Genomic DNA, 25,669 nt, shown 5'->3' on the forward strand with positions numbered 1-25,669 from the left:
TTTCGCAAGGCACTGTATATCCAATAACGTACCAACCGTAGCATACGTTTTCATCTGCAGCCAAATGGAACGATGGTGACATCCACAGACAAATGCGCCACAGGGAAATTGCATTCTGCCAAGACAGTGACTATTTCCCCTCACATTCGGTCAAAGTTCACACCAGAAGCTCCATTCCACGTCTACTGAATGAGAACATCTAGTGGAAGGCGTAGGAAGTGCTACCAGATCCATATCTTATTTGGAAGTGAATAGGCGATTACTTGAAATTAGACACGCATTCAGAATTTCACTTCCTGTTTGGAAGATTGCCTGCCCTATGAGTTCTGTTATACTCAGACATAATTCAAACAGTTTTAGAAACTTCAGAGTGTTTTCTATCCAATAGTAATAATAATATGCATATAGTAGCAATCTAGGACAGAGTAGGATGAAATCACTATGGGCACGCAATTCATCCAAAGTGAAAATACTGCCCCCTATCCCCAACAAGTTTTAATCCAGGTGTTCATACTGAACCTAGTCAGGATTAACCCAGGTGTTCATGCTGAACCTAATCAGGATTAACCCAGGTGTTCATACTGAACCTAATCAGGATTAACCCATGTTTTATCATTTAGGCTTACTTACCTGACTCCAGTCTCTGACTAACTAAGACAAATTTAAGCCACGTTCAGGAAAGCTACTTAAATGTTGTAGTTTAACTAGTCCTGGCTTAATCTAAGCCCTGCAGGGTCTGAATCAAACCTAATGTCCAATGGGATTGATCTGTTTGATCCAATTGTTTGTTTCAGTTTTCAGTTGTCGAATCCTTTAACGAATTGTTGATTTCAGAACTTCAGAAGTGATACATACCAGGAACTATTTTGACATAGTAGAGGATATACTGAATTGATACTGTTTTTCAAACTAAGATGAACCAAGATATGTGCTCATTGGTTTTGCAAGAGGGTGGCAGGTAGCCTAGTGGTTAGAGCTGACAAGGTAAAAATGTTGTTCTGCCCATGAACAAGGCAGTTAACCCACTGTTCCATGGTGGGCAATCATTGTAAAGAATTGGTTCTTAACTGACTTGCCTAGTTAAATAAAATTAAAATTTAGTCTGTTTCTCAGTCATGAGGTTAATTTGTTTTGCAATATGTTCAAATCAAGCTTTATTTATACAGCACATTTCAGACATGGCTTCACAGGAAAAAACAATTAAAATAAACAGAAATATTTAGTACACAACAAACATAAAAGGATAAAAAAACAGAAGATTAACAACTGAAAAACTAATGAGCATCCTAAGGAAATGTCATTGATTCAAATATTAACAATTGGATGCAATATTCAACCATAACGAGATGGACAAGCCAGCACAGGTGTGACACCAATCAGTGCGCCCTAGGTGCTAGCGAGCTATACGGGCTAAAGTCCAACCTTAAAACATACATGGAAAAACCAAAGCCTGTAACACCTTCCCCTTTAAGACAACAAATATATCCTATATTTTTGTTGGACAAGTTTGCTCACCACCAACAGAAAACAACTTCCATTTCTCATTATAATCAACTACAATATAAACATGGTGTCTATTGGCTGTCAATTAAAAACAAGAAAAAAACACGTATTTCTAAATAATAATATACAATCATAACTTTTCTCCTTTTTCTCTCTATGGAATCCTAAAACTCACTAGCTTCTAGAACTCCCGCCTTCCTAAAATTCACTAGCTTCTAGAACTCTCGTCCCCATGGAACGAGCCCAAACACAACTCAATTCCAACACGGAAAAACGTGCAAAAATCCAATCAGGAAGTGACTCTTATTTTGAAACCCATGTCTTTCTATGCATCCCTATTGCCCATTGAAAGGGATATCAACCAGATTCCCTTTTCTGTGGCTTCCCTAAGGTGTCTACAGCCTTTAGACGTAGTTTCAGGCCTTTATTTTGAAGAATGAGCGTAAATGACTACATTGCGTAAGTGGCCAGCTGGGGGCTCTCAAAGTGATTCTTGCGTAAAAGACAGGTAGTCATTTTTCCTCTCGCTCCTACTGAAAAGCCAATTGTCCCGATTGATATATTATCGAATAGATATTTGAAAAACACCTTGAGGATTGATTATAAAAAACGTTGGCCATGTTTCTGTCGATATTATGGACATAATTTGGAGAAAAGAAATTGGCGTTGTTGTGAACCCTATTTGCGGTGGATTTCTCAACATAACGTGACCAACAAAAGGAGGTATTTTGGGTATAAAAATAATCTTTATGGAACAAAAGGAACATTTGCTGTCTAACTGGGAGTCTCGTCAGTGAAAACATCCGAAGATCATCAAAGGTAAATGGTTAATTTGATTGCTTTTCTGATTTTCGGGGCCTAGCTTCCTGCTGCTAGCTGGACATAATGCTATGCTAGGCTATCGATAAACTTACACAAACACTTGTCTTGCTTTGGCTGTAAAGCATAATTTCAAAATCTGAGATGACAGGGTGATTAACAAAAGGCTAAGCTGTGTTTCACTTTATTTCACTTGTGATTTCATGAATATGAATATTTTCTAGTGATTTTTTTTTTTTACCGTTGCGCTATGCTAATTAGTGTAGTTGATGACAATTCTCCCGGATCCGGGATGGGTAGTTCCAAGAGGATATACTAAATAGCCTCAATCTGTTTAAAACGATAATGTTGACCTCATGGATGGCCAGTCTTTGTATTCATAGTGTAGTGAATTCAGGGGGTAGCCCTGAGCTGAACTCAAACCTGGGTCCAGTGACTGCCAACACCTTATAACTGTTACGCAAAGATGTCTGAACTTCTTGACGAGGTCGCGAGGTGTTGGGTTACGGTTGCTACAATAGCTTTCTCTATGAATTTGAGAGTGGTTACATTTCTCCAGCCCCCATCCCTCAGCTGTTTACCAAACCAAGTCTCTGGGCAACCATTTTGTTGCTGTTTAAAAAACCCACACAACCCAGCAATCTGCAGTTCAAACAATAACAAATCTGTCATTCCACCGCTGTTTTGGTAATAAAATGATTATGGTGTTGGAGAAATGTAACTACAGACAGATAGACCTATGGATGCAAGGACTGACCATCCATGATATCAACATTATAGTTTTAACCATGTTGAGGCTGTGTCGATTTACATTGTTTCTAAACAGAGTTTAAGAGTTTAAGAATCAATGGCTATAAATATATAAATCATTTAAAAGTCACAATATGGATGTAGCAATTGCAGATTTCCACTTTAACACCAAACATCAGTCCAACAACTGCAGAGTTTGTGGCTCTGTTTTTAAGACAGTACTTACTAGTGTTAATCAGGGAACAGTTTCTCAAAACCATCTTATGGCTAAATTCATCGTTAGAACCATTGGATGCCTTAAGATGCGTTTGGGAAACCGGGCCCAGATATCCAGTTTCCTCCTCTTCTTCCTCCTCCTTTTTCGATGTAACAGTCATCTCCCCCTCCTCCCCTTTCACTCTATAAACTGCATCCTCATCTTCTTTTACTGTAACATCCTCCTCCTCTTTCACTCTGAATGCCTCTTCCTCTTCTTTAACAGTAACGGCCTCACCCTCTACTTCTTGTTTTACTGTGATATCGTCCTCCTCTTCATTAGAAGGAGGAGAGTAGCTTAGTGACCGCATGGTCGGGGATGTTAGCTAGGCTAATGCTAACTTAACCAGACCGCTAGCTGACTAATAGCTGAAAAATAACAACAACACCGTAAATATTAAATTAAATCGGATAACTAAGTAGACGACAGAAGTGGGTTTAAAACACAGTGGCTAATATACACTAAAGCGTCTAAAGAGCTTTATTGGTTCGGCTATTTTGTCTAGCAAGCTACCAAGGTGTCTGACAAACTGTTGTGCTGCTGAAAGAAGCGTTCCGTCCACTAGATTATACGTCACACCAGCAGCATAACCTTAAATTTCCAGACAGCCCTCTGCTGACTGGAGTGGGTAACGCAGTTTAGTAAAATGTTTATTTTGTTTTCAGACAAGAAGTTAAAGTGTAGGACGCCTGAGTTTTTACTCACCAGTGTAACAACACAGTGTGGTTAAAGACTTAGTAACTTAGTTGCATTGAAGATCTGGTTCCCTATAAGCACAAAAATATATGTTTTTGAATTTTTGAATCACATATGTATTAATTTATTTTGGGATTCTGGGTAATCCACAGTAGATTTATGGAGAATTGCTGTGGGTTGAAAATAGAATTGTCCCTGGATAGAAAAGTATAAAGTTGACATTACATCATAAAATCCACCTTTTACATCAAACATTAGCAATTTATGTTTTAGTAACTTCTGTTGTTGATTTGGTGTCAAATAAGCCTCTTTATATGTTATTTGCCGAATCTCAGTTTTTCATGTGGGTTTCTGTTACGGAGTCTAGTTGATAGGTATTCGACTAACCGGACTGTTCCCTGGACTCCACGTGTAGGGATTTGTACAATGCACAAACAAGGCTATTGAACTTGACATTGGTGTCTGTCTTTATTCCTTTATCCAACATATTGTAATGACCCTGGGTTTAAAAACGCGTAAATCGACCCTGCCGCTCGAGCATGCTTTTGCGGCACAGTCTATAGGGCGCCGGACCTCGGGCTCGAAAGTCGAGGGCACGAGACCTGCTCCCTGCTGTTTCATTACAATATCATACTGAAACATGGTGTCAGAATTGGCTCGGAAAACACACGTTTGTTATTTTTGTAGCTAAGTACAGTATAGGCGCAGTTACGTTCCATATGCGAACTGGGTCTTCAGAGGAGAGGAAGGCTGAGGAGGGATGGAAGGATGAATGGATCAGTCAGTCAATAAAGTGTAGAGCTGCTGTCTGACAAAATCACTATTTTAGTAGTTCAATAAAGTAAATAAGGCTTTATGACTGCTGAATACCAACTATCAATCACTTAGATCATGTAATTTCAGGTAGAGATACATCTTTGGGACGTCCCTAGCTCATTGAAGTTGACATTTAAAATGGTTAAGGTAGGGGTTAAGGTTAGGGTTTAGGGTAGGGATGTCCCAAGAATCCCAGATAGAAGAATGCATGATGGTCAATGCTGTCTCTTTTACATAGCAGGTGTAAAATAAACAGACAAGACAAGTAGGCAGGCAGTGCATTATGGTCATTGTAGTTTAACAAATAGCATCTAATTATGCCAATCTGTATGTGGGGTTGTTAGAGAAGAATGTGATTGACAGCCATAACAATCCATTAAAGCACCTCATCAGGCTCTGTAAATGGCTTCATTGATGACGTGTTCCTTCTATTCCAGGGGACAACAGAGGAACTTCATCGATTCCACTCCATCAATACAAGCAGTGAACATCTGAAATTCACCCTCACCTTGGATGTGTATGAAACAAGTTATCTGGACATTTCGATTAAGAGGGAGGGGGTGGCTTTAGCACAGACCTATACAGGAAGCAGACGGAGAGGAATTCCCTGTTAAGCGGAGACAGCTTCCACCCTACACCCCTAAAAAACAATTGTAATACTTGAGTAAAGAAAACATTTAAAATGTAAATTAGTCATTTTAATTTTGTAAATTTAAAACAAAAACATAATTGTTTGTACTCGTAGGTAACCAGATCATGGATGCAACTCAGTTACTAAGTCTTTAACCACACTGTGTTGTTACACTGGTGAGTAAAAACTCATGCTTCCTACCCTTTAACTTTTTGACTGAAAATAAAATATACATTTTACTCAACTACGTCCAGTCAGCAGATGGACTTTAGGCCGCCCGTTGTGACTCCGTCAAGAATTCAGCAGAGCAAGTTTGTATGAAGGTCTGGTTATAAAATGGGTTCATAGTTCAATAGTAATATCCTGTAACACCCTCTGGTGATGAACTTTGCTGCCCTGTTTCCAGTTGTCCACATGGCTGGGAGAACCTATTCAAGTAAGTAAGTAAATAGATTTTTAAAATGTAAAAAAAAACGATGTATTATTAACTAACTAGTTACAGTGCAGGCTAACTCAAATGAGCTGCTAAATGAGCTATCTAGCCAACTTCAAATACTGTATAGATAGATAGCTAGCTAAGTAAATTAAATATCAGCAACTACCTAACTTCATATTAGCTAGCTATCTATTTATCACTGTTAAAAACAAACTCCAAATGCATTTGTAGGTAGCTAGCTAACAGCCATGGAGAAGGGTGAAAGGATAGCAGCACCAACTGTCAGTGCGAGAGCAGGCTATTCTGGAAAGGGCAGGTACTTTTGTGTTGTTCCTGTCCCTAGATGTGAGGATGGAGCTAATAGTAACATAATATTCAGTGTGGTGTAATTTGACTATAATGAAGTGTGTTTCTTGTGAGGTTTTCTGTCCTCGGATAAAAAGCTCTATGAAAGCCAGTCTACATATGAAGAGGTCCCAATGAAGAGCAGTGGTTCTCAGTCCTGGGGACTCCAAGAGGGGCACATTGTTGTTTTTTCCTCAGCACTGCACAGCTGATTCAAATGATCAACTCATCATTAAGCTTCAAGTAGTATTTATGTATTCATTTGTGATGCTATCCTTGATATGATCCACATTTGTGTGTCCATGCATCTATCAATCCAATGTTATCATAATTTGTTATCAGGAACATTATACTTTAGTAATCCACAATGACCTGGTGATGTAACAGTCTAATATTTACATTGTCTTCCATATTCCTACAGATACCTTCAAATCGATTTCCTACAGTTCCTGTGTAGGGCACTGCAAGGCTGGGTGACCAGGGTCATCTGGGACTGCCTCCTGGAGGGATTCAGGTGTGTGAAGGCTACCCGTGTCCTGCGTAACTTCATGAGGATGGACACGAGGACCAGGAGGGGATCTGCAGCTCGCCGCCGTGTGCCAGAGGAGGAGTCTGCTGCTCTGCAGGATGTTTCAAGGATGGGGTTCAACAATGCAGCAAGAGAGGCAATCACTGCGCAGGATATCTTCACCTCCTACTTCTTCAAAGAGGGTGCTGTTCCCTGGCAACACCATAGACTACACTATGCACAACCAAAGGCTATTTTAAGAGCCATTCACATTGCAATAAGAGTATTCTTCCATTTACTTAGCTATATCAACTGCAGATATTCAATTCACAGTTTCTCTCGCTTTGATTTCTACTTCTCATGTGAAATTAATGTTTAGGTAAGGGTGTGGTGTCTGTTTTAAAACAAAACAGGCTATTTTAAATCACCCATATTGAAAAAATGTAGAACAATTAGACACCCTATAACCCACACCTACACACTCATGCATCAATCTGATTGATGGATGGTGTTATGCAGTAAGCAGGTTCAGGTGTATAACTGTGGCTCCTTCCACCTTCAAAGAATAGGCAAGAGGGCCAACCATGGAGAATAGTAAGACACTTCATTATTTCTATAACTACGCTATATTGTTTGCCCATTCATGTTTTTCAGCATAAAGTACTCTGCAGCCACGTAGTGTGGTGGACACCAGGTGAGGCCACACACAGATTCCTGTTGAACACTGTTAGGGTTGCGTAAATTCGAATCTGGTATCAGAACAAGTTATAACACTGAGTCACTGATTTTACTCTATGTACTTTTATTAGCTAAGCAATAAATGGCAAATGCAACTTTCGTATATAGGGGCTCACTGTAATACCACACAGGGGAGAACAGGGAACTGGCCAACACCCCAACAATGTCTTCTTAAATACTCTGACAGTGTTAGTTCCCGCTTCTGAGCTGGCCTGTCAGAGTAGAGGCTGAGCGTGGTTTAAACTTACTCAGCCTATCGTAGGCACACAGACAGGTCCCTGTCTCGTGTCGCTCCCTGTGATCCATCTTCTGTTTGTTATCTTGTTGTGATGTGTTGACACTGTCTGTGCCCCGTGCCCTAGTTGCAACAGTTACTTAGTTCTTGTTTTTCTGTAGTTTCAGCACAATCTATTTCCAACTGTGGTCTTGTGACACGCAGTTCCCACATCCTGCCTAATCTCTTCTTTCGTGCAGCTGTCACACTATGTTATACACACCCGTCCCTCAAGGGACAACATCCAGTAATTAAATGCACACAAAACATGTTATGCTATGGTAACAGGATTAGTAAAAACTCAAAACCCCACAACACTGTCGCTTTAACTACCTTATTTTCTCAATAACAGTCTCTCTCCTTCACTTCATCCCTCTCTCCCCTTCTCCCTAAATCCTCTAGGTTACATCAGCTGTGTCGGTGAACCCCTCCTGCATCTGAACTGGCTACATAGAGGACACAGCATGATCAGAGGTGAGAGGTCACTTGGTCAATGTAATGTGATGAAATACTCCACCTATCCTGTGTTTACCAGATCAATGCAGGTGAAGGGCATTAGATATTGAGATGAACCAGTGTTAGAGTATTTACATGATGCACAGGAAGTGTAGTGTAGTGTTTTTTAACATTATATTTCTGTATATATGAGTTAAATCCTGTTTCTAGTCTATTAGCTACAATGTGTAACCATTGATGTCCCAGGACCAAGATTGGTAAACACTGTTGAAGTGTATAATTGTAATACATACATGCAGACACAGCATCATTCAAAGACTGGAATTTGATACTCCTGGTACTGGATATGACTGGAAAATAATCTCAAAGACATTCATACCTAAACTGCACCTTTATTTGCCAAGGTAGAGTACATGATCAGTGAATACATTAAATGTACAGGCTACAATGTGGGGATCTCATGCATGGTAATAACTACATGTATATATGACTTGTATCCTTGGTACAACATTATATTATATTCTACTCAATCCATAGGCTTCATTAATGTCATTCAGGCTGTTTTGAAAATAAATATTTTTATTTACAAAAAATATTTCCACGGCAATAGCTAGATCCCCTCCTCTATCTGCAATGGCAAATATCAGCAAGGAAAGCTTACAAAATGCTGCATTCAATTTGCAGTAAATTCTTCAGCTAGCTAGATTCTATACATCCACTGTTTCACAAAACGACCACCTGGTTTGCTGGTTGTTTCAGGAGTCACTAAAACAACCAGAATTACAATTTCATACTAATGTCACAACACCCATAAAGTTAGCCAGCTTAACGTGAAGCTAACTGCTAAATCACGATTTTCGCAAATGAACTATGATAAAAAGAAAATGCATCATCGTTTGTCTCTACATTAACTAACATTCCTGTCAACTGTACATGTTTTTTACTGACGTTATAATCCTTTACATTTCTGTCCATTTCTGTGTAGGGGTACCCCTCTCTCCTAGTATTTCTGTGCCCCATCTTTGCTGATGAAAGTCTAACAGTCTCTGGTGCAGTAGTGTTCTACCGGTCCTAGTGCCGAACCGGTAGAACGTTTAAGATGCGATGCAGTTGACGAAAAAAAGAAATCACAGAAAAAATATATTGACTGATATTGATTTATTTAGGGGGAGCTTATTAATATTTTAGTTCTAGCGACGTCCCTGATTCCTACCCTTTAACTTTTTGTTTGATAATAAAATATACATTTTACTCAACTGCGTTACCCACTCCAGTCAGCAGATGGCGGTGTGGGAATTTAAGGTTATGCTGCTAGTGTGACCTATAATCTAGTGGACGGAAATCTTCTTTCAACAGCAACAATAGTTAGTCAGTCACCTCGGTAGCTTGCTAGACAAAATAGCCGAACCAGTATAGCTCTTTAGACGCTTTAGTGTATATTAGCCACTGTGTTTTAAACCCACTTCTGTCATCTTGGTTAGTTATCCGATTTAATTTCATATTTACGGTGTTGTTGTTATTATTCAGCTAGCGGTCTGGTTAAGTTAGCATTAGCCTAGCTAACATCCCCGACCATGCGGTCACTAAGCTACTCTCCTTCTGCTAAAGAAAATGAGGATATCACAGTAAAACAAGAAGTAGAGGGTGAGGCCGTTACAGTTTCATTTGCTATATATGCATTTGCTATAGTGGCTAACGCCCTTGTCCTGAAGCTAGCACCAGTTAGCCTCGAGCCAGGTGCATCTCCCGGCTAGCAAACAAAATTACTCCAGCTACAATACCTCTTGCCAATTGGCCTGGACCCTTTGTTGACACTGAGCCCCGCCGATCCATCACGACTGGTCAGCCGACACAATTCCTTCCGATGTGCCCTCAACCGGCCTTTGCCAGACGTCGGTGACGCCCTTGTCCCGAAGCTAGCACCAGTTAGCCTCAATCCAGGTGCATCTACCTGCTAGCGTAGTAATGACTACCGAACGGCTTCCCTGGTTCATATATTGCTGTTCACTGGCCCTTAAGATCACTTGGCTACATAGCTGATGCCTGCTAGACTGTTCATTAATCACAGTACTCCATTTTGTTTAACTGTCGGCCCCTGCCTCGAACTCAGGCCCTGTATGTAGATAACTGACCCTCTCTGCCCATTCATCGCCATTTTACCTGTTGTTGTTGTTGTCTTAGCTGATTAACTGTTGTCTTACCCGTTGTCTTAGCTAGCTCTCCCAATCAACACGTGATATCTTTATGCCTCGTTTTATGTCTCTCTAATATCAATATCAATCAATATGCGTTGTGTACTGTTGTTTAGGGTAGTTATCATTGTTTTGTTTTACTGCGTAGCCCCTAGTCCCACTCAACATGCCTCAGAGAACTCTTTTGTCCCACCTCCCACACATGCGGTGACCTCACCTAGCATAACTGGTGCCTCCAGTAGATGCAACCTCTTATCGTCACTCAATGCCTAGGTTTACCTGTACTGTACCGGCACCCTACCATATCCCTCTCTGTACATTATGCCTTGAATCTATCCTACCACGCCCAGAAATCTGCTCCTTTTATTCTCTGTTCACAACGCACTAGACGACCAGTTCTGATAGGCTTTAGCCGTACCCTCATCCTACTCCTCTGTTCCTCGGGTGATGTAGAGGTTAACCCAGGCCCTGTGTGTCCCCAGGCTCTCTCATTTGTTGACTTCTGTAACCATAAAAGCCCTGGTTTCATGCATGTTAACATCAGATGCTCCCTCCCTAAGTTTGTTTTACTCACTGCTTTAGCACACTCCGCCAACCTTGATGTCCTTGCTGTGTCTGAATCCTGGCTTTGGAAGGCCACCAAAAATTCTGAAATTTCCATCCCCATCTACAACATTTTCCGTCAAGATAGAACTGCCAAAGGGGGAGGAGTTGCAATCTACTGCGGAGATGGCCTGCAAAGTTGTATCATACTTTCCAGGTCCATGCCCAAACAGTTCGAGCTTCTAATTAAAAAAATGAATCTCTCCATAAATAAGTCTCTCACTGTTGCCGTCTGTTACAGACCCCCCTCAGCTCCCAGCTGTGCCCTGGACACCATATGTGAATTTATTGCCCCCCATCTATCTTCAGAGTTTTTTCTGTTTGGTGACCGAAACTGGGATATGCTTAACCTCTCTAGGGGGTGTGGGACGCTACCATCCCACATAGCCAACATCCAGTGAAATTGCAGTGCGCCAAATTCAAAAACAGAAATACTCGTTATAAAAATTCATGAAACATACAAGTGTTATACATCGGTTTAAAGATTAACTTCTTGTTAATCCAACCACGGTGTCAGATTTCAAAAAGGCTTAAGGCGAAAGCATACCATGCAATTATCTGAGATCAGCGCCCAGCAGAGGAGTTACACAAGTGAGAAATAGCAATACAATTAATCACTTATCTTTGATGATCTTCATATCGTTGCACTCACAAGACTCCCATTTGCTCAATAAATGGTAGTTTTGTTCGATAAAGTATCTTTATATCCAAAAACCTCTGTTTGGTTCACGTGTTTTGTCCAGTAATCCACAGGCTCAAAAGCAATCGCAACAGCCAGACAAAAAATCCGAAAAGTATCATTGAAGTTCGTAGAAACATGTGAAACGATGTTTATAATCAATCCTCATGTTGTTTTTAGCCTAAATAATAGATAATATTTAAACCGGACAATAACGTCGTTAATATAAAAGGTAAACAAGAAAGGCGCTCTCTCGGTCTCGCACATGAAAAATCTCTGGGACACTGAATGGTCCACTCATTCAGAGTGGTCTTACACTCTAAGTTTTCAGAATACAAGCCTGAAACCATTTCTAAAGACTGACATCTAGTGAATGCCATAGGAAGTGCAATTTGAGTCCTAAGTCAATGGAATCTGTATAGGCAGTCAATGGAAAACTACAAAAATATAATAATCCCACTTCCTGGATGGATTTTTCTCATGTTTTCGCCGTTCGTATAAGTTCTGTTATACTCACAGACATTATTTTAACAGTTTTGTAAACTGTGTTTTCTATCCAAATCTACCAAGTTCACCTCATCCAGAGGTGAAAATAGTGCCCCCTACCCTAGTGAGGTTAACACCCTGGCCATCCTACAATCCAAGCTAGATGCCCTCAATCTCACACAAATTATCAAGGAACCCACCAGGTAAAGCCCTAAATCTGTAAACATGGGCACCCTCATAGATATTATCCTGACCAACTTGCCCTCCAAATACACCTCTGCTGTTTTCAATCACAGCTGTACAATTTCTCTCCTGTGTGTATTCTCCAGTGTGATATCAGGGTGCTTACGTGAGTAAAACTCTTCCCACATTGATCACAGCTATAAGATTTCTCTCCTGTGTGTGTTCTTTGGTATACAATAAGATGGCTTGATGTATCAAAACTCGTCCCACATTGAGAACAGCAATAATGTTTCTCTAAAGTGTGGATTCTCTGATAAACTTAATTTATTTTTTTTTATTTTTTTATTTCACCTTTATTTAACCAGGTAGGCTAGTTGAGAACAAGTTCTCATTTACAACTGCGACCTGGCCAAGATAAAGCATAGCAGTGTGAACAGAGTGTGAACAGACAGAGTTACACATGGAGTAAACAATTAACAAGTCAATAACACAGTATAAAAAAATATAAAAAAGAGGGTCTATATACATTGTGTGCAAAAGGCATGAGGAGGTAGGCGAATAATTACAATTTTGCAGATTAACACTGGAGTGATAAATGATCAGATGGTCATGTACAGGTAGAGATACTGCTGTGCAAAAGAGCAGAAAAGTAAATAAATATACACAGTATGGGGATGAGGTAGGTAAATTGGGTGGGCTATTTACCGATAGACTATGTACAGCTGCAGAGATCAGTTAGCTGCTCAGATAGCAGATGTTTGAAGTTGGTGAGGGAGATAAAAGTCTCCAACTCCAACGAGATTTGTGGATATAAATTTGCATATTATCGAACAAAACAAAAATGTATTGTGTAACATGTCATATGAGTGTCATCTGATGAAGATTATCAAAAGGTTAGTGATTCATTTTATCTCTAATTCTGCTTTTGTGACTATCTTTGGCTGGGAAAAATGGCTGTGTTTTTTATTTATTTGGTGGTGGTCTAACATAAATATATGTTGTGTTTTCGCTGTAAAACATTTAAAAAATCGGACATGATGGGTAGATTAACAAGATGTTTATCTTTCATTCGCTGTATTGGACTTGTTAATGTGTGAAAGATAAATATTTCTAAATAATATTTTTGAATTCCCCGCGCCACCTTTTCAGCTGAATGGGGAGGGGAGTTCCCCTAGGGGAACGCCTTGCCATAACAGGTTTTAAGATGCGTTTGGGAAACCGGGTCCAGATATCCAGTTTCCACCTCTTCTTCCTCCTCCTTTTTCGATGTAACAGTCATCTCCTCCTCCTCTTTCACGCTATAAACTGCATCCTCCTCTTCTTTTACTGTAACATCCTCCTCCTCTTTCACGCTGAACAAGTCTTCCTCTTCTTTCACAGTGACGGCCTCACCCTCTACTTCTTGTTTTACTGTGATATCTTCCTCCTCTTTAGAAGGAGAGTAGCTTAGTGACCGCATGGTCGGGGATGTTAGCTAGGCTAATGCTAATTTAACCAGCCCGCTAGCTGAATTTACAAAACCGTAAATATGAAATTAAATCGGATAACTAAGTAGACGACAGAAGTGGGTTTAAAACACAGTGGCTAATATACACGAAAGCATCTAAAGAGCTTTATTGGTTTGTCTATTTTGTCTAGCAAGCTACCGAGGTGCCTGACTAACTGTTGCTGCTGTTGAAAGAAGCGTTCCGTCCACTAGATTATACGTCACACCAGCAGCATTGCCTTAAAGTCTCACTTCGCCATCTGCTGACTGGAGTGGGTAATGCAGTTGAGTAAAATGTATATTTAATTTTCAGACAAGTTAAAGTGTAGGAAGCATGAGTTTTGAAAATCATACCTGCTTGATCCTTTTTGTTTTGTCAACTTTTCGGTAGGGATGTTACGTTTGATGCCAGAGCTACGAGGCATGCGTCCAAATCGCTAAGCAGTAAACTTCTAAGCAGTGTGCTGATGCCTGTATCACTTTATCAGCAGCACATGATCAAAGACATCTGAAGCTTAATTTGGTTGAACAACCACCTGATTGGTTTGGTATTGGGCTTGTTCGACACCGCAGGCGACTGACTGAACAAAAAATCACTATACATCATAAATAACTACTCATTATTATTTATAAATCAGTCAGCCAGTCACCATTTACCCACAATGCAGCATGGATTTGATGCTCTCGAACACGGCCAGTGGTTTAGTAAATGACATAAAAGCTATGCTGCTATGTGCTGTGGTGTGGGATGTCATCTATAATAATGACACAAAAGCTATACTGCTACGTGCTACGGTGTGGGATGTCATCTATAATAATGACATAAAGGCTATGCTGCTATGTGCTTCGGTGTGGGATGTCATCTATAATAATGACATAAAGGCTATGCTGCTATGGTGTGGGATGTCATCTATAATAATGACATAAAGGCTATGCTGCTACGTGCTACGGTGTGGGATGTCACCTAAAATAATTTGGCTGTTCGAAATTCTGTGTTGCTCAAAGCCTTGAGTAATGAACCTATTTTTGAGACTGTTGGCTATAAAGCGTCAATGCTTCAGGAAGCTTAGTTTCACCATCATGGAATCTTATCTATTTGGGATTTTGCGGATTTTCCCTGCCATCATTCTGTATGTCTCTGCTCTTCTGATCTGCAGTCATGTTTTAGTTGGGTTTTGTTAGTTGGGTTCTAACTGGTCTCCAATAGTTGGGCTCCAGCTCGCTGACCATAGTGTCACGAACCGGCTCGAAGACTGTGACAAAAAGTGAGACAACGTGGAGATAAAGAATAACAAAATATATTTATTAACTGAAGTAAAGTAAATACAACTAACAATGGTGTGTGTTTAGTCAGTAGTGTAAGTGAGTGGTCGCATGTATACATGTGATAATGAGGGGTGTTGAAAGGTGTCAACGCAAACAGCCAAAATCTGTCTGTGTCTGCATGGAGAGAGTCTCCTCAATGAATGGGGAAGAGGTGCATTTATCCTGGGACACACCCGAGCCCAGGTGTGTCCCATTTCACTGATTACCCTCCCGGTTCCACCCACCGACATCCTATTAAGGAAAACAAGAATAAAGAGAAAGAATTCGGCAGACAGAGTGGGAGGGTTGTCACAGCAGTCTGATGATATACCAGGGACTATGCATGCAGTTAGGTTTGTATGCAGTCTGGTGATATACCAGGGCCTGGTGATGTAGTTAGGTTTGTATGCAGTCTGATGATATACCAGGGACTGGGGATGCAGTTAGGTTTGTATGCAGTCTGATGATATATCAGGGAAAGGGGACGCAGTTAGGTTTGTTTGCAGTCTGATGATATACCAAGGACTGGGGATGCAGTTAGCTTTGTTTTCCTCTAGCTACTCTCCAGCTTGCTCCCAGCTGCTTTCATACAACATAGATCACTGTTAAACTAGGCTGCAGAGCATTCCTAGTTTGACAGATAATTCAACCAGTGTGACCAGTGGGTTTCTTTTAAATGAATGAATATGAAACGGTCTTAAATACAGATGTGAAGGACAGTATGTTTTATATTCTCACTCAAAATATGCACTGCTCTATTTGAACTTCTCAATATAATATTATTATTTAGTGAAAGGAATGAAAAATAAACAAATGTATCTTAACTGCATTACCCACTCCAGTCAGCAGACGGCGATGTGCGTCTTTCAGGCGATGCTGCTAGCATGATGTATAATCTAGTGGACGGAACACTGCAACATCAACAACAACGAGTCAGCCACCTTTGTAGCCAACAGCAGAAACATTTAGACTGTTTCTGTGCATATTTGCATCTGTGCTTTAAATATACTTCTGACATCTAGTTAATTGCCCCCATTTAAATGTTATACGTACATTGTTAGTCAACTAGCTGGCTTGATAAGTTAGCCTGCTAACTAGCTAGCTAGCTAACATCCCCGACCATGAGTTCACTAAACTACTCTCCTCCTGATAAAGAAGAGGTCTGCTGGACGGAGAAAGAAGGTCTGCTGGACGGAAGAAAAGCTCTGGGGCTGAACATTGTCGTGAAAGATGAGAAGAAAGAAGAGGATGTCTCAGTTAAAAAAACAAGTAGAGGTCAAGGCTGTTACAGTGAAAGAAGAAAAGAAAGACGTTTCAGAGTGAAAGAGGAGGAGGATGTTACAGTAAAAGAAGAGGAGGATGTAGTTTTTGAATGAGGAGAAAGAGGGAGAGAGAACTGTCGTATTGACAGAGAAGGAGATCTGATTACCACCAGTAAGTACTGTCTTTAAAAAGGACACTAACTGTCCAACGTTTTTGAACGACTGTGTGGTTATAAAGCAGCATGCTACTGAAATTATATACTTGAAAATGTTGTTCTGTACTATAGGAATTGATGTTATAATATAATGTTAAAGCTACGTTTTAAAATGGGTGGTTAAAGCCCTGAATGCTGATTGGCTGACAGCCGTGGTATATGAGGCCGTATACCATGGGTATGACAAAGCATGTATTTTTACTGTTCTGATTACGTTGGTAACCAGTTCATAGTTGCAATAAGCCACCTCGGGTTTGTGATATATGGCCAATATACCACGGCTAAGGGCTGTATCCAGGCACACTGCGTTGTGTTGTGCTTAAGGACAGTCTTTAACCATGCTATATTGGCCATATACCACACTTCCTCGGGTCGTATTGCTTAATAACTGTGACATGTGTATACCATCAGAGTCACCCCCACCACCACAAAATCACAACTTAATTGTCTCACAGAGTGGCAAACAAGTTACAATTGAAACATTTGACGTGTGTCTATTGTAGACCTTGCATGGAGTGTGTATACATGCAAAAAGCAGATTTCTAAATAATGTTGGGGAAATATATAAAATAAGAAGCGTTATTGACGTGAAATGGACACGTGTTTTGGGGAGACTGAACATATTAGCAAAAGTTTGTAAGTCAACAAAAAAACATGGCCAAAATAGCCGTTTCAAGGAAAGGCTGAACTAAATAATTATAATTTAGAAAAGATAGTAATTATTACTTTAGAGATGAAGTGGGCCACCAACAAAACGTTAACATTGGATCAAATGCAGCCTAAAACATTGACTGAAATAGTAATATATATTATTATAGACCTCTGCTCAGCCTAAAGCATGACATGATCTATTATTTTAGAGCTCTGCTCAGCCTAAAGCATTACATTATCTATTATTTTAGAGCTCTGCTCAGCCTAAAACATGACATTATCTATTATTATGCTCTGTTCAGCCTATAAACATGACATTATCTATTAATATAGAGCTCTGCTCAGCCTATACATGACATTATCTAATTTTACCCCCTTTCCCTATTATAGAGCTCTGCTATAAACATGAGAGAAAGATTAGATTTTATGTTCTACATTATTATTATTATTATGTTTTTTATTAAATTCTGAAAACTAACTTCAGGTTTTTGAGGAATCTAGCTTCACAGGAAGACAGTTTTATTTTATGGAGGTTTAATTCCGTTCTCTGTTTAGTATTTAACTAAATACTCTGTTTGTATTTGGTAGGAGAGGGACCAGACTCTCACTCTGACAGCGGGAATAGTCATTCAGGGGAACCAGACCCAGAGAGGCCCAAACCAGAGAGGCCCAAACCAGCGAGACGACACCACTGATCCCAGTGTGGAAAGAGTTTTACCAAGTTAGGGAACCTAAAAGAGCATGAGAGGACACAATAAAAAAGTGTTTCCAATGTTCCCAGTGTGGAAAGAGGTTTACCCAGTTACGGTACCTGAAACAACACGAAGAAATACACAAAGAAGATAGGAAGACCTACCACTGCTCTCAGTGTGGAAAGATATTTATTGGGTCAGGGAACCTGAAAATACATGAGAATACACTCTGGAGAGAAGCCTTACCACTGTTCCCACTGTGTAAAGAGTTTTACTCAGTTAGGAAGCCTGAAAACACATGAGAGGGGACACACTGGAGAGAAGCCTTATCACTGTTCCCACTGTGGAAGGAATCTTAGGTGGTATGCAAGCCTGAAGGAGCATGAGAGAATACACACAGGAGAAAAGCCTTACCACTGTTCCAATTGTGAAAAGAGTTTTACCCATCAAGGGAGCCTGAAGGTGCATGAGAGAATACACTCAGGAGAAAAACCTTACCAATGTTCCCAGTGTGAAAATAGTTTTACCTGGTTAGGGAGCTTGAAAAGGCACGAGAGAATACACACAGGAGAAAAGCTTTTCCAACATACTAAGACACAGGAGGAGAAGACATACCACTGCTCTCATTGTGAAAATACATTTTTCCAGTAAGAGGACCTGAAATCACAGGAGAGAATAGAGAGGCTGTGTTCTGACTTATGTTTTTGATTGAGAAATTGTGTTTTTGTTCATGCTACATTAAATCATATTGTATGAATGGAATCATACTGAAAAATAGGTAATTTTTTTGTTCAGCTCAAGACATGATCATGTCGAAAATCAGATTAAAATAGTTTTTTTAAAATTATGTTTTGATTATGAATTTAAGATTGATTGAATGCAAGTGTAAACCCCTACATGTTGTTCACTATATAACTGTGATATTTCAAACATGTTAATTATTAAATAGATTGATATTAGTATTTCTTCATTCAGATTGTCATTGTAAATGTGAATTGGTTCTCAGTTGACATATCTGATTAAATAAAGGTGAAATAAAGTAAATGCCATATTATCTTTGGGAAGTCTATTTGATTCTAAATTGGGACTATAAGAATATTTTGAAGATAAATACACAAGACAGAGACAGAGGACGAGAGGTCAATACAGTACTAACAATCAATGGAAATAGTGTGTGTGTGGGGGGGGGGGGGGGGGGGGGTGTTGAATGCTGAGCTATAGTCAATGAACAGCATTCTTACATAGGTATTCCTCTTGTCCAGATGGGCAGTGCGATGGTCATTGCATCGTCTGTAATCCATTTTAGAATAGAACATAACGTAACAGAATGTGTCAAAAGGAAGGGGTCTGAATGCCCTGTATGTTCTAGGGTGTCCCAGATAACAAAAACATACTGTTCCCTTTCTACCAATTGATTGGTTGAAATGTTATGACGTGTATGTTTCCATATAGATACACCCCCTGTGTTTAATAAAATCAACTGTATGTGTGGAATCAAATCAACTGTTTGTGTTGAATCAAATCAACTGTATGTGTTGAATCAAATCAACTGTATGTGCAGAACTTGAACTGATGCTTCAAGCGTTTGATTAAATAATTAACACAAATGACTTGAGGAAGCCAGAGATCAGTATGACCAGAAGAAAATAGCCAACCGACCTGCTGCTGGCCTTCATAAATTCTGATGTTATGCTCATGAAGTTTCCGGTAAAATCGGCAAACTTTTTCCATTTCCATTTGGAGTGCCAATTTATCTGACCATTTCTACCGATCTTTGTGCCAATTATGAACGAGTTACAACACCTCTTTGGCCCCGCCACTTCCTGGGTCGGTGAAGAGCGGAATTAAATTTAAGGAATAAATCCGAGCCTCAAGCTCATCACCTGTGGAAGGCGGGGCTTCCAGTGAGGCGTGGATTTAATAATATGTTGCACCTACTTTCCCTCCTTCAGGGAACAGTAGTTATAGTCATAACGTTAAGCTTGTCATATGATGAACATCAACTTAAATACTGGATCTTGCTGTTGGACAGTTTTTTTGTATTCAGATCTCTGAAATGCACTCTAACTACGTAACATTTAGTGTGTCCCTATGTTACGCTGGGAAAACAGTTTTCATGGGCACAGAAATACTAAATAATTTCAGAGTTAGCTAAATCCAATGGTTCTAACCGAGAGTCACCTTAACTTTATTGACAACACCCAAATGAATACTGTCATTTACGCGGTTCTTCAATAAATATACATTTTTAATACTGTAGCTATTTAGTCACATGGTCAACTATCATCTACTGATCCAGGAAATAATTTTCTGAATGACAGTCACATGACAAACATCACGAAATGCAACAACAACCAAAGTGCTTCTTCATTCATTACTCTGGTAAAGACAGTTATGCCGTGCTCCACGTTGGATCCAACATCCCTAACAAATTGGTGTTTATAATGTTATTGTCTGCTTGATTTACAGTAGGTTCTCGTTAGTCTGTTTGGACACAGAGATACTTAGCTCATAATGTGTAGAGAACTGGAATCATAATGCAACACTTCAAAATGTAGCTGTTTTCTACAAGTTGTTCTCTAATCAGGGATGTACACATTATTCCCAGATTCCGTGTGGTTTTTGAGCTGTTAGTTTTAACAGTACGTGAAACCTTATCTCCCTCCTCTCGGCACAATTGATTTCAACATGAGTGATGACAAATAAGTGTTGCGTTCCTTTGTTTAGCGACCCCTACATTTAAATGCATCACTGTTGCCCTGCTTTTAGAATATCAGGGTTCATTCTCAGATGTGCCAAACCAAATGTACTAGAGCATGACATTGGGGACTGGGCCCTGATCCAACAACATGACTATCGAGTGAATCCTGAAAAGAGAGAGAAGCTCCGCAGTGAGGTGGAAAGTTACTACGGATATTTCATTAGTTTCCTCTTGAAATCAGACATGTCCGTGGTAAGGACAACTTGGTTGCTGATTGTTTCAAGGGTGGGAAGTCAAAAAGATTTGTGTTTTGCATTTAGCCAGTGCGTTACCATGGATCACAATTTATTTTGACACGTTTGTCTGTGTTGTAGATGAGTTGTATCTCTTATTCTTTTCTGTATTTTGTTGAAACGGCACTGTTGGTGAGGGGCTCGTAAGTCAGCATTTCACTGTAAGGTCTACCTGTTGTATTCAGCACATGTGATTTGAGTTTATTTTGGGGTTCCTGTGCTGGCTTGTCCATCTCGTTAGTGGGAAGGTGTTTCACCTGAGCTGGTCCAGGTTGTATTTAAGAGTGTCTGGCCCAGTGCTCCAGTTGTCTTGATAGATGTGGAGAGTCAACACCTTTAGTTGCTCCACCTTTTTGGTTTGCTTCCTGTCTTTGCCTCTTGGGCAGATTTAGTGGGTCTCATGGTGGGTGTCTTTTAGGTCCCAGCTGTTGTTACCAGTCAATTTGAAATTTTCAGTCGATGCCCCCAGTGTCTTCAGAACCCCTCCTAAAAAACAAGTTATATTTTGGGTTGGATATAGCAGCATATTGTTAATATTTGAATCAATGGCATTTCCCTACAATTTGTCTTTCAGTTGTTATTCTTTGTTTTTTATCCTCAATATTTCTGTTGAATTTTAATTTTTTTCCCTGTGAAGCCATTGTGTTGCATCCATGTCTGACATTGGGCAGCAGCCTAGTGGTTAGAGCATTGGACTAGTAACTGAAAGGTTGCAAGTTGAAACCCCGAGCTGACAATGTGCAGTTCTGTTGATCCTAATTGAAACAGCAGAGGTGTATTTGAACAAGGCTGTTCCTAGGCTGTCATTGAAAATAAGAATGTATTCTTAAATAAAGGTAAAATTAATAAAAATGTGCTGTATAAATAAAGTTTGATTTGAACATATTGCAAAACAAATTAATCCAATGACTGACCAATCAAAAGAGTCTTGCTAAACTTATGAACAAATATCTGCCAAAGCAACACATCTTAGTTTAAATTCAGTATATCTTCCACTATGGTATGTATGTTTATCACTTTTCAACAAACCCAGTCCATTTTTTGAAATGAAAAATGTTGAAATCAACAATATGTTAACAGTTTCACTAATTAATTTTAATTAACTTAATCATTATGATTCAACATCAGTTCACCGTCTCACCTCATACTGTATTGGAGCAGCAGCAGCTGACTGCCCAGTTCAAGGTCAGTTCACCGTCTCACCTCATACTGTATTGGAGCAGCAGCAGCTGACTGCCCAGTTCAAGGTCAGTTCACCGTCTCACCTCATACTGTATTGGAACAGCAGCAGCTGACTTGATCGTTGATGCTAATCATCATGTTTTGAATCTGAGAGTAAATGGATCCGACCACAACTCTAAAAATGAAGGGTTCAACTGGAGTTGTTCTCAGATCCCCTAAGAACCGTAGGGTTCTTGGTCAATGAAAAACAGCCCCAAAAGGTTCTTCAAAGAACTTGTTAGAAGGTGGATTCATCGAGGAACCTCCGTTGTTGCTGGACTTCTTCCGGGAACTTCGCAATTACAACTGAAAACGATGGTGACAAGTTTGGTTCAGTTAAAAAGGTTCAGTTGGGTTGATGTTTGCCTCTGAATATGTCTCGAAATAATTTATATATAATAATATAACATACTAAAAATGAATAACGAAGACAATGATGATTTTCTGTGAATATCTTCCATAACGTTACTATAGTTAATTACCTTAAATATTAGAAAGCCGGGTTTTACCGTCGGCGTTGTATGAGCTACAGTACAGTACCGTTATCTAGCTAGATAACGTTATGTCCTAACTAGGCACAACTAGGTTTGGATTATTTCCCTCGACTATATTCTTTCCCATACATTGTATATCGTTTCCATAAAGCCAACATGGCTTTACACTCATTAACGTTCATTTTCCAATCTAGAGCAGTTCTCACTTTTGTGATAATGAACTAACTAACTCACTAAGGACGGTGACCTGTCCAGGCGAGATGTTACAACGAACTGAATCGTCAATGGAGGTCTTCCTCTTTATATACCCTGCTACAGCATGCAATACTATTAACTCACAAGGGGGCATAACGTTTTGATGGACAATACTATTCGATTTTGGAAACGTTACATGTACTCCCCCTTGTGGAGGGAAATTAATATCTTAAAATATTGAACAATTTGTGTACAAAGATATGTTGAAATGTGATATTAGGCCTGAATGGCACTTCTGTTACTGTATGGCAGTACTGTATTGACTAGTGCTTTCTCAAATTTGTTCTTCTATTTTGCATTCAATTGGGATCAAGAAGAAGGTTCAGATCTGTTGTAGGACAGCTGCATTTGAAGTGAACATTTAACCTACATAGCAGTCAAAACAAACTGACATCTATTAGCATACAAATGTGTGCAAATGATCTTTTCAGATCTTCTCAGAAATGAATCAAGTCCATGGAATGGATAAAGACAAAAAGACAATTCAAGGACTATCAGAGGTAGAGAGGCGAGGCAGGGGTGAGGACATCATCCTGCTATTTTGACTGTCCCTGAGGGACTATACAGAAGAGGGATTTGCTCTTATTCCTTCTCGAATGTATTTTGTAATAAAATCAGCAAGTGTAGAAAGATCATTGCTTTACTTTACTATTTATGATTTATTATTTAATTTACTAATGCTTATATAAAACTACAGCTGAACATTTGTTATGTTCTTTGTTAATTGTATGTGAATTCATCTTTTCTTACTTTTGTGGACACAGATTTCACCGCTCTTCACTCCTTTACTGCACATCGGCGGAAATCCATTTCACCACGAGAGTGAAATCCCGCTGGCCTTTGATGGGGAGAACATCCACGCCCTCGAGGACGTCTCCATGGGACTTGGGGCTCTGCTAGGGCTGGATTTTTTATTTTCCCTTAAATTTCCCCCAAATGTCAGAAAAACACTTATGTTGTTAATTAAGTTACTGTGTTCTGGGGAGAAGAGAAGTTGGGGTGAAGTTACCAGGGCCGGTCATAAAGATGGCAAACTTCCTAACACAACTAAGTGAATATGATATACACACTAAAGCTAAAAAAATTGTATTTAGCATCAAGTCAACAATATTGTTAGTTTACCTATGATTCATTTATAATGTTTTTATTGTACCCCATTATTTATTTTTTAAATGTCATGAAAAGCTCTATACAAAGTAAATGTATTATTTATTATGGTCTGACATGTTTGCAGAAATGTTGCAATTTTGTAATGTGTTTTGATTGGTCAATTGTTTTGTAAATATTAATTCACGTTTGTGGTGCCACTAAATAAACAATGAATTATTTAAATCAATATTGTTATTATTATTATTAAAATATGTTTTTATAATGGAGGGTGGGAAGGGAGTATTTAAAAAATGAACCCCAAAAGGTTCTTTGAGGAACCACAAAAGGTTCTTCAAATAACTTTTAGGGGTTCCCCCAGTTTCAATTTGAAGAACCCCTAAAGGATACTCCAGGAACCTTTATTTTTTAGAGTGTATATGAATAAAAGTCACCTTGTCCGAGAGACATTTACACAGTTATACACAACCCAATTTGGGATGACTATTTTGGGGTGAAGTAGCGGCCACAACAGACAGACCTGATATCGCCCATAATTCGATGTCCTTGGACGTCACGTGCTGACTGGGTATGACCAAAGTTATTCTATTTAGCTACACTTCGTAGTACATTTTTACAATATAATAAATGTTTCTGATGCCACATCGCCCGTTTTCAAAGGGAGTCGTTGGTTTTTAGGGGCAGTCGCTTTTTAGCTTTTTGTCTGAAAGTATTTTCTCAACTGTGATGCCAACTGCAGTCAGCAGATGGCGATGTGCATCTTTCAGGTGATTCTGCCACTATAACGTATAATCAGGTAGGCGGGACGCTTCTTCAACATCAACAGCTAGTCAGCCACCTTGGTTCAATCTGACTTTATGGAAAAAGTTTTGTTCAATGAATCGAGCAACTCCTCTCATACTGGGAAGAACCCCCCTAGGCCTTAAGGGCAGTTTTATTTAAAATGTTGTACCCGGACAGCGACAATCCAATAAACGTTTTATAGTTACATCGTTAGGGTAACTTACCCTAAAGTGGACACACTCCCATCAGTTTCTGAGACAACTGCCCAGACTTTGTAGACTGTAATAATGCTTAAACCTCATCTTTATCAAATTATCCATTAAATAAACCAACTCAAAACCTACTTTGTCTACATATGGGTTGTTTAAATTGTATCTAATTATATTCCCAGTATTACTTTATAGATTATACACACATACAATTTATCGTATTTTCATATATTCACAGAACCCATATAAAACGTAAGAAATTCTCAGGTACTCACGACAACAATTCCATTTGCTTTTTCAAGGACTCTCCATAGCCATGAAGCAGCTCTCCAAACATACTCCCAGCAGAACAAAAAATAAACTAAACTATAGATCTCAGTTACAATCCAAACTTCAGATTAAGACTCAATCACACAAGTCTCATATCACAGTCACACAATTCCATTCCCAAACATACCTAATCAATTAGTTGTTTTTCAACAATATTTTAACCTACAGGAATATTTTCACATTTTTATGTCATGGTTAGTTCCTAGGATAATGTAACTCATACATTTACATCTTTCAATACTTCTAAAATGGGATCCAGGTTTAAAATAATTACAGGTTTTAAACAATTACAGG

General features: G+C 39.4%; 1 long non-coding RNA gene across 1 annotated transcript; it reads left to right on the forward strand.

The window, feature by feature from the left end:
- Positions 1 to 22,197: 22,197 nt before the first annotated feature.
- Positions 22,198 to 24,257, forward strand: LOC118938455. The gene is made up of 3 exons (XR_005035734.1): positions 22,198 to 22,515; positions 23,378 to 23,465; positions 23,711 to 24,257. It is a non-coding gene; the product is annotated as an uncharacterized LOC118938455 (long non-coding RNA).
- The last annotated feature ends 1,412 nt before the right edge of the window (positions 24,258 to 25,669 follow it).

Source organism: Oncorhynchus mykiss, chromosome 13 (assembly GCF_013265735.2).
Source record: "Oncorhynchus mykiss isolate Arlee chromosome 13, USDA_OmykA_1.1, whole genome shotgun sequence".
Classification (NCBI taxonomy): Eukaryota; Metazoa; Chordata; class Actinopteri; order Salmoniformes; family Salmonidae; genus Oncorhynchus; species Oncorhynchus mykiss.